The sequence below is a fragment of the Eublepharis macularius genome, chromosome 9 (assembly GCF_028583425.1).
Source record: "Eublepharis macularius isolate TG4126 chromosome 9, MPM_Emac_v1.0, whole genome shotgun sequence".
NCBI classification, from domain to species: domain Eukaryota; kingdom Metazoa; phylum Chordata; class Lepidosauria; order Squamata; family Eublepharidae; genus Eublepharis; species Eublepharis macularius.
This window is the reverse complement of record NC_072798.1, coordinates 95,393,613-95,402,404: the sequence shown is the minus strand read 5'-3', so window position 1 is coordinate 95,402,404 and position 8,792 is coordinate 95,393,613. Positions and strand designations below refer to the sequence as shown.

The window sequence follows — 8,792 nt, the reverse complement described above, 5'->3', positions numbered from 1 at the left end:
GGCAGGGAAAAAGTTCATAAAAGTGTGCCAGTTCAGAGTTTTCATGTCTAATATCTTGTTCCACCTTGTCTCTAATGGTTTCCACTGTAATTTGTAGTACTGGCATTTCTTTAGTGCTTGTTCCGGCCTGTTTTGTGCTGTTCCAGGAGCGTGTTGGCAAGGAAAGGGTTAATAAAAGCATGTCAGTTCAGTGTTTTCATTTCTAAAAGTTTGTTCTGTCTTGTCTCTAATGCTTCCCACTTTGTTTCAGGGTCCTGGCATTTCTTTCCTGCCCGTTCCGGCCAGCTATGTGTTGTTTGGGAGCATTTTGGCAGGGAAGGGGTTAATAAAAGTGTGCCAGTTCAGTATTTTCATGTCTAAAATCTTGTTCTCGAGTGTCTTTAACACATCGCACAGTTTTTTGTGGTACTGGCATTTCTCTAGTGCCTATTCTGGCATGTTTTGTGCCGTTCCCGGAGTATTTTGGCAGGGAAAGGGTTAATATATGTGTACCACTTGTTTTTTCAAGTCTTAAATCTTGTTCTGGAGTGTCTTTAACACATCCCACTGTTTTTTGTGGTATCACTATTTGTTTAGTACCGGTTCAGGCCTGTTCTGGCTTTTACCTCATCCCCTCATTTCTCCCCGTTTCCTGCAAAAAGTTGATAAGGGGCTTCCAGGTAACAATGTATTTACCCAGTGACTTTTTCCTAATCAAAGTCGTAGCTTAGCCATCTTAGACTACTCCATCGCCTCCTCCAGCCATTCCTTTAAGGTGAGAATTATTCAATGCGCCTATGTGAACACTGTACACGGCTTGCCCCGTGTTTTCACTCTGGCTCAAGAGCCAGAGTGTTGGCCTAGGAGTTGGGAGAGGCCCTGCCTGACCGTCCTTCTCCCTAGGCCCGGACTCCCTCACAGGGTCGTTGGCAGGAGGGCAGGCCGCCGTGCGCCCTCAGAGCTCCTGGAAGGAAAAGCGGCGTCCAAATGTACCAGAGAAACCATTTGGGCAGCGAGAAGCCGGGGAGGGAGCGTCGGGCGCGACGGCGGCCACTTGTCGCTTCCTGGCAGGGCGCACCCCTGCCTCCTCCGGCCGGCCCTGCCTCCTCCGGTTCGGCGCCTGGAGCTGCCCGGGCAGGTGCTGCTCAGTCGGCGCCGGGCGAGAAGGAGGGCAGAGAAGCGACCGAGGCGGCCCGTCGTGGCCGCAGGCGAGAGCGGTGAGTGGCGCGGGCGAGGGGCGCGCCGGGGGCTTCCCTCAGCCGGGGCCGGGCGCGGAGGGGGCCTCGCTCCGGGCGGGCGGCCACAAAGGCTGCCGCAGGTGGGCGCCACGAACCGGCCCCTCACCTGAGCCGCGCGCACTTCCGGGGGACCCGCGGAGCCCTGCGCAAAATGGGTCGCCCGCGAGTCTTACGCGCGCCGCTTCAGGGTTTGGGGGGCGTGAGTGATACTCCAGTCGGGGGCCGGCGACTGCGAGGGCCGCGGGAACGACTCCGCGCGCGCCCCAGCGAGGAAGCGCCTTCCCCCGGGGCAGCGCCAAAGCGCGTCAACAGGAGCCGCCCGGCGCGCTCAGGAGCCCCGAGGGGCGCCTCCCCTGGAAACCCCCCTTGCCTGGCGAGCCCGCGGGTGCGAGGGGCGCATGGCGCGGCCTTTGGCCCCTGCCGGTTACAGCCCTTCAGTAGGAGGGCGGGAGTGGGAAACAGCCGGGCCGCGATACGTGCGGCTGGCGGCTCTGCCCCGTCTCGGAAACGCGCCCCCTCCCCGTGGTCGCTATTGGCGGCGGGGGGCCGCAGAGAGGCGGGGCTGAAAGAGCCGTATATTGCCTAAGCGTGGCGTGTAACCGAGATTGGCGCAGGCTGGTTCTGGTGGATCTGTGGTAAGAGGCAAGGACTCCAAGCATGTTCCAAAGCACGTGTGCCTCTTTATGGCTTGACGGTTCTAGGGCTAAGGCTTGCAACTAGGGGTGTCAGCCTCCAGGTAGTTCTCCCGGAATTACAACTGGTCTCCAGGCCACAGAGATCAGTTCACCTGGAGAAAATGGCTACTTTGGGAGGTGGACTCTATGGAATTATGCCATGCCGAGGTCCTTTCCCTCCCCAAACCCCACTTTCTCCAGGTTTCAACCCCCAGATCTCCAGGAATTTCCCAACTTGGAGCTGGCAAACCTACTTGCAACTGGAAAATTAAAGCTGTTCCTTGGTTTGAAGAGTTAGCTGTTTGGACAATTGGGTTCTGAAAAGGAAACATACTCCTGGAGGTAATCCAGGAAAGTATTAAGTGTGTGTAAATCACAATTCTTTGGGCCTGGCACCTGCTTTGTTGATTTAGAGGGCAAGCTGCCTTCCTTCACATTGCATGAGCTGTTTTTTCTTTTTTTAAAAAAAAAAAATTCCTTTTTGTTATTTTTGTCTGTTTAATTTTTTTTGTTTGGTTAGTTTTTGTGTAACAGTATTTTTTATGTTTTGCCTTTTTTTACTAAATAAAAGTCTGTAAAAAAGTTGCATGAGCTAAGAATCACTAGGAACTAGATTTTACCTGGCACCATATTTTTAACTGAGCCAGGAGGCAGAAAGCCCCTGTTGCCTCCCACACAATATAAAATGCAAACAAACGGCTTGTTTCTCTCCTGCTTCCTGTGGTTTTGCTCAAGTGCCTTTTGCAGGCATAGCTGCTGTGGGGAGTAAGGGGTTAAAAAGTTGTTTTGCATATATGTCTGCTTTAGGCTGTGGGCTCTAACTATGTGCATGCACATGTGTGCTAGGGTTGCCCACTGCTTTGAGGAATTATGTGTGCTGTCCCTTTAAAACAGGCCTACTAGGATGTAGTATTTATGTTCATGGCAAAAAAGCTTCATCTGCCATTTTTCACACATTAAAGGAACAGGACACTCTTTTCCAGTCCTGTCAACAACTGAACTCCTGAGTGCAAAAAAAAAAAAAAATGCCAGCACCACAAAAACAGACTTTGTTTCTTTGCCCCTGGGAGGTGTTTATTTCTTAATAATTTCCACAGAATTACCCAACACTGTCTCTTCATACGAACATGTTACCCTCCTGGTCATTAAAGATGGCTATGACATAGTTTATCATATGAAGAAAAACATATGTATACATGAGATGCTCCATCCATCCACTCTGAAGTACAACAAATGGACAGAGAACAATATAAAGGCTTTCATTTTGTAGCAGCGAGTCTCTGAGCACATGAAAAAACCCTGTTAATTGCACACTTGATCTGTATTGAAGGTAAATCATTAATGAATCCAAAGATCCTTACCAAAAAAAACCCCAACCTCTGCAGGGGTTTTTGCTGCATCACCAAATGTGTTGATGTTACAATTCTCATTGATATATCCCCAAATACATACTGAAAGCTAAATTATGTACAATCCTGTGTGCAGCAGCGATCGCCTGTGACACAGACGGTGGTGTTCAGTGTTGAATAAGACAGTTGATTATAAAGACTCTGATGCTAGCATCTGAAGCCCTCTGAGCTCCAACCAGGCAGAGGGTTGTGTTACAAGAAGACAGCAGCCAGGCTGTGATCACGCACACTGTCTGATCATACACATGCCTCTAGCAGTCCTGTTGGCAGAGGTTTCTTAATGCCATTTCCAGGAACTAGGGCTGAAGTGAGTCTAGAAGAATGGGGCAGAGTTGAAGAGATTACAAAAAAAATTAGCCAGAGGCGGCATCTACTTGAAATGTTTCATTTTTCCTCCTATTTTTCTAAATCCAATTCTTCCAGTTCTTGCTTTGTTCAAGTTCCGTGCTATCCCTCAGTTAAATAACTGGTCAACTGGCAGGGGATTTCTCACATGTACATAAATGTACATATCACCGACGCTGCACTATGGGCATCTTTCTGAGATAGTGAACTAAGTGCAAGGAATTTTTAAAAGTGTTTATTGAACTGTGTGTTAACTCAGTGTTAGAAAAGATGGCCATTGTATTCTTTTCTATTCTTAGCCTTACTCCGTCAACTAGAAGCTTTTGATTAAGACAACCAGGGCTTTTTTTCAGCTGGAACGCTGTGGAACAGAGTTCCGGTATCTCTTGAAAATGGTCACATGACCGGTGGCCCCACCCCCTGATCTCCAGACAGAAGGCAGGGCCACCGGCCATGTGACCATTTTTGCCGAGGGTGATTTAAACTTTAAAAAACTCCCCCCTTGTTCCAGCTGGCCCAAAGTAATGTCATTGTGCGGTCCGGAGTTCCACCACTGAATTCTACCACCTCTTTTCCCAGTTAAAAAGCCCTGAAGACAACAAATGCTCTCAGCACTTCTTGAGACCCCTAACATGTTCTTCCAAAGGGCTAGACTCAGAGCCAAACTACAAGTGACTTTTTTCCACGTAGAACACTTGATCGTTTTCGCAAGTTTTCCTGGGAACTGAATTCCCAGTGTCCTTCCCCTCTCTGTTAGAATCGCTGCCCGAAGAGCCAGAGAAAGCTGGCTGCAGCAGCAGCTTTTGCAAATCCAGAGCAGCTCCCCAGGAGCAAGGGAGCAAGACGCCCAGGGAGAAAGCTGCAGCTGCCCGCCCCCAAAGATCGTTGAGAGCAGGCTTGTGACTGGAGGAACGATTTGCAAAAGCTGCTGCTTCCGCCAGCTTTCTCTGGCTCTTCAGGCAGCGATTCTAACAGTGAGGGGAAGGACACTGGGACTTCCGTTCCCAGGGAAACTTGCGAAAACGATCAAGTGTTCTACGCGTGAAAAAAGTCACTTGCAGCTTGACTCTCAGATTCAAAATGTGCCTGTAAGAACATAACAAAGAAAACCTCAGAGTGCCATGCTAGAAATGGAGTGCTTTGGCTGTGTTGTAAATACTGGTGAAATTGTGGAAGGTCTGAAGTAGGGACAGGCAACTGGAAGTCCAAGGCCAAACCGCACCGGATCCCAATGCTTGCATATGTTAGAGTTGCCAACAGGTCTGGAGAAAAGTGTCCTATTCCTTTGATACTGATACAGGCTTAGTGTGTGAAAATAGGCAGAATAAGCTGTTCTTCGCATGGAGGGAAGTAACATCACCTGATAACTTTCCATTCAGTCTCCGTTAAAGGGACAAAGGTTTTTTTTCCCCTCTGGGCAGTTGGCAACCCTACTCACACTGCAATTCCTTGAGGCAACCACAGAATTTTTTCGGTAGTGCCCATAGAACTCATCTGTAGCCCAAGTCGGTGGTTTGCATCTGTTTCCCTCATCCATGTTTGAATTATTTTCAGTGAGTCCTTCCAGGCACATATACCTGCACTTTGTTTGTTGGCAGCGCCAAGAAAGATCCAAAAGTTCTTTACAGATCTGGTCACAAGGGAGCTTTGTCTCTGTATTAAGCATAATTTGTCTTTACGCTTTAGATGCAAATGGGCATCCTGTGCACTTAATAGCCTGATCGTTGGATTCTGCATTGTGTGTGTGTTAGGTGCTGTCAAGTTGCTGCTGATTTATGGTGACCCTGTGAATGAAAGTCCTCCAAAATGTCCTCACATTAACAGAATTGCTCACTGGAGGACGTGGCTTCTTTTACTGAGTCAAGCTACCTTATGTTGGGTCTTCCTCTTTTCCTACTGCCTCCCTCTTTTCCTAGCATTATTGGTTTTTCTAGGGAATCTTGTCTTCTCACAATGTGACCAAAGTACAATAGCCTCAGTTTTGTCATTTTCGTTTCTAGGGGAAATTTAGGTTTGATGTGATCTAGAACCCACTTATTTTTCTTTTTGGCTATCCATGATATCCATAAAACTCTCCTCCAGAACCACATCACAAATGAATAATTTTTCTTCTTGTCAGCTTTCTTTACTGTCCAACTTTCCCATCCATCCATAGTAATGGGGAATACCATAGTGTGGATTGTCTTGATCTTGGTCCCCAGAGAGACGTCTTTAGCCTTGAGGTTCCTTCATGGCTGCCTTTCCAACTCTCAGTCTCCTCCTGATTTCATGGTTGCAGTCTCCACATTTCCTGCTGAATGCACCACGTTTCGGATGAGGATCCTGCATTGCAGTGCTGGAATTTATAGCACATGAAACTGCAAAAGCAGAGTGCACAATCCAGGCTGGGTGTAACCGCTTCCCTCCATTGCTGAATCTGAATGGATTGCCTGAAAGGAAGTTTCTTCTGGTAATGAGATAACCATTCATAGTCCCTATTCAATCCAAGTCTGACGGAGTCAAATTTATATATGAATTCCAATTTAGCAGCTTCCCGCTGGATTTTGCTTTTGAAATGTTTCTGTTGAACTACAGCGACCTTTAAGTCCTTGATGGAATGTCCTGGTAGACTGCAGTGTTCTCCCACTGGTTTCTGGATGTTGCCATTTTTAATGTCAGATTTGTGTCCATTTATTCTTTTGCACAGAGGTTGGCTGGTTTGTCCAATGTACAGAGCAGATGGACATTGTTGGCACATGAGGGCATATATCGCGTTGGAGGATGAGCAGCTGTAAGAGCCAGAGACAGTGTAGTTGACGCCATTGGGTCTTGTAATTGTATTTCCTGGGTAGATATAGGGGCAGAGCTGGCATCTGGGTCTGTTGCAGGGCCTGGTACCTGTGCTGGTGACTCTGCTAGCCGATTTGTAGGAATGACACGACACAGGGTTGAGATTCTGAGCATCAGTCTGCGAAGGCTCGTCTCTCTCTAGCCAGGCAGTGGCTCTTTTATTTAGGCACAGCATGCGTACACAAGGACAGATGACCAAGGAATTAATGTTTATCTGTGCTGGCATCCAGTTAACCAGTTACTGACAGGGACGGCTGAAACTGCACGTAGCCAAGAGAAACTTTGCATTGTTAAGCATTTACGAGCAGAGGGGAGCAGAGTGCCCTTTCGATCAGGGTAGGTTTGCCTGTTCTCCTGACCTATAGGGCCACACCGATTCATGATTGTAAGTGAGAAGTCATTTCAGGTGGGGGGCTGTCTGTTGGCCTTATTTTCCACATCATGCTTGCTTCAGAAGCAGTTCTTGTCCCATGAGAAGGGCTGGATGACTTCCGTTTGAAGATACTGCTGCTAGTTCTGTGTGGTGGGAAGCCCTTGCCACCAAACATCTGCTCAGCGGGCTATGTCAAATCCTGGCTGGGCTTTTAAATATTTTATTTTTGTTCCCTTTTCAGAGCTGATTTAGAGGGGTTTTTTTACACTGGTGACAGTGGAAAGGCGTTTCCATTACAAAGATTCCCACCCACCCCCATGTTTCAAAATGCAGCGGAGATGTTTTGACTATTAGATTTATGCAAAAGGGTTGCCATGTTAATCTGTTATAGCAAAACAAAAGTCCTCCCCCACCCCAGTAACCTGCCTCGTAAGACGGATTCTCAAATCGAAGAACTGAGCCTTGAATCATGAAAAGCTCATATTGAAATAAATCTTAGTCTTTAAGGTGCTGCTAGACTTTTAGCATTAGTTGTGAGTTGACTTGAGTGCTAAAGGTGACAGTACTTCATAAAAACTGGCTTAGGGAAGGGCATGTTTTATTTATGTTACTAAATAATACAGTTGCAGTGGTCAAGCTTATCAGAAATTAATATTGCAAGAAATATTTTCTCTGCCTTCCTTTTCTAACATCTTGCCTGTTTTATTTGATGTTATCCTTTAGAAGGACTTTTCTGAGGTGCAGATTAATTTCTGAATTTGTTTTGAGGATTATCTCACAAGAGTAGCTCTGTAGAGTCCTTTACAGCGCTACCCTAAGCAGAGTTACACCCGTGTAAGTTCCCCGAAGTCAGAGGTGCTTAGAAAAGTGGGTGGGTGCCTGGAGTCACAGTGATTGATGCAGACATTAGTATCCTGAGCGTAGGGGGTAATGAGTGATCATAAAGTCATGAGCTGAAAAACTTGGTCCCGAAGCCTTAATATTCAAAGGCTGTGTATAAATTTTCCCATTTATTTTATTCACTAGTTCAATTATAATCTGCCTTTCTCAGTGAGATTTAAGGTGGATTACAGAATTAGAAGACAATGCAATAAAATAGTATAACGTACAACTGCAAGTTGGAGAAAGACTCGTTAAGAACTTGGGAGTCTTGCTGGATCGTGGTTGGAGAAAGAGGTGTTCATAACAGCTAAAAATCCCCCCCCCCCGACACAGCTACATCTACTTAAGAAGCTGGGTCCCTATTTGTAGATGCTGGCTCTGGCCGTGCTGATCCATGCTTCAGTAACCTTGAGGCTACACTACAGTAGTACACTCTACATGGGGCTGCCCTTGAAGATTATCTGAAAATATAGCTCGTGCTAAATGTGGCAGTCTGTTTCTTGGCTAGGGGCTAGCTGGAGGGACTATATCAGTCCTGTTCTGCAGTCCCTTCACTGGCTGTCAGCTAGTTTCCAAGTCCAATACAAGGAGGTGCTGCTTCCCTTTAAAGCCCTTCATGAGTATGGCCATTACTCCCTTCATGTTCCCATGTGACATCTTTGTTCTTCCCAGTAGTGTTTACCTCAGTAACCCCCTTCTTCAAGTCACATTCAGTTACAGCCTGGGCTTGAGCCTTTTCAGTGGCCACCCCATGGATTTGGAGCAGTTTCCTGGAAGGGGTCAAGGGGCACCTCTGACTTCTCCTGGCTTTCCAGCGAGGTTGCGAAACAGAGTGGTTCTGTACAGCTTTTGTGGGGAGCCTGATCCTGGGCAGAAGGGTAGTCCCCTGCTGCAGGGGGCATAAAATGTCTTCAGATTTTTAAAAAATCATATATTTTGTTTTAATGTGTCTTTTATCAAATTATTGTTCTGTTATTGGGTTCTGAGATGCTCAGGCGAAAGATGGGCATATAAATATTTTAAATAAACAAATAAGGTAATAAAATGCTATAACACACACACA

The 8,792-nt window shown here is 46.9% G+C and overlaps 1 protein-coding gene across 4 annotated transcripts in view; it reads left to right on the top strand.

Moving 5' to 3' along the window:
• The first annotated feature begins 1,108 nt into the window (after positions 1-1,108).
• PIK3CG (phosphatidylinositol-4,5-bisphosphate 3-kinase catalytic subunit gamma) overlaps positions 1,109-8,792 on the top strand; it is a 44,022-nt gene continuing 36,338 nt past the window's right edge. For 2 of the 4 annotated variants that reach the window (XM_054987852.1, XM_054987854.1), the window contains exon 1: positions 1,127-1,196. The gene's annotated coding sequence lies outside the window, so the exon portion shown is untranslated. Of the gene's footprint in view, positions 1,197-1,787; positions 1,853-8,792 lie in introns of those variants that run through there. The other 2 variants (XM_054987853.1, XM_054987850.1) reach the window with 2 other exon arrangements.